The sequence below is a fragment of the Octodon degus genome, unplaced genomic scaffold (assembly GCF_000260255.1).
Source record: "Octodon degus isolate 3935 unplaced genomic scaffold, OctDeg1.0 scaffold00073, whole genome shotgun sequence".
In the NCBI taxonomy this organism is placed as follows: Eukaryota; Metazoa; Chordata; class Mammalia; order Rodentia; family Octodontidae; genus Octodon; species Octodon degus.
Window position 1 is genome coordinate 1,932,940 of NW_004524649.1, and position 3,906 is coordinate 1,936,845.

Consider the following 3,906-nt stretch of genomic DNA (forward strand, 5'->3'; position numbering starts at 1 on the left):
ATAAAAAATAGGGGCCAGGGAGATGGCTCAGTGGAATAAGCACTTCCCTGGCAAGCACAAGGGCCTGAGTTCAATCCCTGGTTCTGCAAAAAAAACCAAAACCAAAAACAATTTCCTTATCACTCTTCATCACAATGTGAATTCTTTTTTCTTTTTAAGTATTTTTTTTGTGTGTGTGTATGCAGAGTCTCACTATGCTGATCCTCCTGATTTCTGCCTCCTTAGTGCTGGGATTACAGGCATGTGCCACCACGCCCGGACTCCATCCTGGCTCAGCACACCCAGGGCGGGGCAGCGCAGCAGGCAGAGCCAGAGATGGAATACTGGCCCCTGCACATACCAAAGCAAGCACTTAGTCTGCTGAGCTGTATCGCCGGCTCCCACAGTGTGAATTCTTGATCCTATCCATTTGTTCACCAGCTCTAGTGGCTGGAGCTGGGACAGGCTGGCAGTTGTAATGACTGCCACCATTACATCATTCACTTGCTTTCTAATAACCTTGCGGCCACGAGTGTCATCAACAGACCCATGGTTGAGGAAGGAGAATCCAAAGTCCAAGAAGTATATATATCTTATGTTAATACTATATCTTATATATCTTACATTAATATATAAGATATATATAATAAATATAATGACATAAATAATTATTCTATTAATTTATATATACATTTCCCCCGTTTTATGGTACTGAGGCCATGAACCCAGCAGGGCTGAGCCTGAGATTGGATGTGGCTTTTTTTGTGCAAGCTGGTCTGCAAATTGCAATCCTTATTCTACTCTAGCCTTGTAGAAGCTAGAATTTCAGGTGTGCGCCACCATGACTGCCCAGAGTCTTATTCATAAAGTGTTTTTGTGCTATATGTGTTTCTCTACTTCAGAGGGGAAAATATTGAATTTTTTTACTCATTTATTTTGTTTTTCTTTTTTGGCGGAACCGGGGATTGAACTCAGATCCTTGTGTTTGCCAGTTATGCGCTTATCCTACTGAGCCATCCCCCTGGCCCCTATTTTATTGTTTTTCTTGAGACAAGGTCTTGCTATGCAGTTCAGGCTGGCCTTGAGCTCACTATGTAGCTCAGAGTGGTCTTCAATTTGCAACAATCCTCCTGCCTCAGCCTCCTGGGTTCTGAGATTACAGGGATGTGCTACCATGCCCGGTAAGATTTTTAAAAATATAGTTCACTTGAATCATTTATTTTTATTTATTTTTTTTTTGGCGGAACCGGGGATTGAACTCAGACCCTTACGCTTGCTAGGGAAGCGCTTATTGCACTGAGCCATCTCCCCAGCCCATTGAATCATTTAAAGAACTAGTGATTTTTAAAACTATTGGTCTGCTGTATGTAAATTTATAGGGACCAGCCAACAAGGATAAAACTATGCCTTACCAATATAGTTTCTGTGGTTTTTGCTACCATCATTATGTTTCAAATTACCCTTTACTCTGTTACAGGACTGCTACAGGGTTGTTACTGAAAACCCGGAGAAAATCAGTGACTGTCTTGAGTGAAACAACCAGGCAGTAGCAGACGCCTCACCCAATGGTCCTCACACACCATCTAGTGGTGGTTCCCTGGTCTCCCTCTGTTCTCTTTGAACTTTGTAAGATTGCTGTATCAGGAAGGACCACACAAGATACAGAATCTGCATAATACATTCTCTCGCTACTGATTCACAGCTCTACACGTGGAGGTGGAGTCCAGCGTCCCACATCAGGTTCATTCCAAAGCACAAAGGCTGAGGGTATATCTCTGTTGCAACATGCTTGCTTAGAATGCGTGATACACTTGGTTTGATATATGCCAGATAGATAAGATAAAGAGATAAATTGCATATATGGCTTACAGCAAAGATACCACTACCAGTGTTATACTCCTGCTCCCAACAGTCAGTGAATCATGAAACACCCTACTTGGTTCAGCTAAATTACAATCCAATCCAATCTATGTAGTGAGACCCTGTAGACCCTGTACTAAATACATTAAAAAATAATAAAATAAAATAAAAAGACCAAGGATGTCTGCTCTCATTTGTTCCATTCACTCTTTTTTTCTTTTTCTTTTTTTTTTTTTTTGCAGAACCGGGGATTGAACTCAGGTCCTGGCGTTTGCCAGGCAAGCGCTTATTCTACTGAGCCATCTCCCCGGCCCCTCCATTCACTCTTAAAGGTGGTGATATCAAAGGAACAGACACAAACATCCACCTCACATGCTGTAAAATGTATGTTTTAACTTATATAGAAAAACAGAAAAATGTTATAATTATGGGTACACAGTGATGTTTTGATCTATACATAACATACAAATCTGAGTAAACAAACTATCTCTCTTAAAACACTAATCTCTTCTTGCTTTTGAAGTATACACTAGATTTATCTGTCATCACAACTGTGCAATAAAAGCACTTCAACACTTCTTTATTCTATGATGGAGACCACTACATAGCAGCTCTGAGCAGGATTTAAATTAACTAGTTGGCTTTCTCTGTTTAGCTGTGAGTCTGTCCAAGGCCGAGGCCCCTTGTCTGGAGACGGGCAGCAGACTCAGAGTAAGTGAACCTCTGTGAGCCACTGGTCCCGACTGAGTCCTACAGTGGCCAGTGAAGCCAGCATGCCTCAAAGGACATGACCAGGCCACAGCTAAGAACGCGTGGCTCCAACCTTAGTTACCTAGATAAAGATTGTACTTGCAGGCATCTCACTCCTGGGTGGAGACCTTCCTGGAGATAATACAGTTCTCCTAAATTAGCATAATGTCTTATTCGAAGAAGTCCTTGGGCCATTCACTCTACCTTTCTTCAGTATTGCCCTCCCTTGATTTGATGACTAAATATGGGCTACCCAGAGATCTTTCTCTTAGCCCCCAGAGAATTTCGAATTGTTACAGGATTTGATCCTTCTGGAGCCCTAAAATCATACCACCTGACTCATTTATTAAAGCCTTTGCCCGCCTTCTATCCAAATAGCTTTGTAGCAATTGATAAATTTCTCTTTTCCCCCTACCCTGGTAACCACGATCATGCCTCAAATTTTACAAAATAAGGGGGCCTGGCCCTAGCTCAGTCCTTTAAGTGGCTGCTTCCACAAAGCTGTCAGCCTCAGGTTGCTGGAGTTCGAACCTCACACTCTCCCGCTGGCCAAAAGTGCCCTGAAGGCATTCAAGGAAAAAAAAAAAAAAAAAAATTTTTTTTACAAAATAAAACTTTTACACTCCTATAGACAATTCAGATCACTCAGTGCTGTCTTTTTTTTTTTTTAATTAATTTATTTTATTTATTTATTTTTGTGTGTGTGTGGCCAGCTCAGCCCACCTGGGGGCGGGACTGGCTGGCATGTGGTGCTGGGGGATTGAACCGCGGTCCCTATGCTTTGCTAAGCTTGTTCTAAGTAGGTGCTTTAGACTACTGAGCCATCTCAGCAGCTCCCTTTTTTTTTAATTAATTTATTTTATTTATTTATTTTTGTGTGCTGTCTTTTTTGTGCCTTGCTTATTTTACTTAATATAGAGATCTCTTGTCCATCCATTCGGGCATGTCACCATTCAGCTCTATTTCATGCCAGAAAAATTGCATTGTGTGAATATATGACATAAATTCTTTATCTATTCATCAGTTAATGCACATTTCACTAATTCCATCTTCTGGTTGTTCTATCTTAATTATTTGAAAAGTCTCCATTATGGTTTCACCAACAGTGTGAGTGTCCAGGGATTCCATTTTCTCCACATCTCCGCTCAATTATCTTCAATATTTTTACAACAGGCACTGTGAGTGTGGCAGGTGATACTGTCGTAGGCAGCCTGAGTTAGACAGAAATATTATAGGCAGTCAGACAGGGTCAGGACCTCCAAGGAGATAACCAAGACCAGACACCTTACAACTGTGGGAGGGACGGATGGTCCTGCT

At 41.5% G+C, this 3,906-nt stretch overlaps 1 pseudogene; it reads right to left on the reverse strand.

Moving 5' to 3' along the window:
- The window catches only part of LOC101587843, a 4,696-nt pseudogene extending 1,361 nt beyond the window's left edge, over window positions 1-3,335 (reverse strand).
- Between the last annotated feature and the right edge of the window lie 571 nt (window positions 3,336-3,906).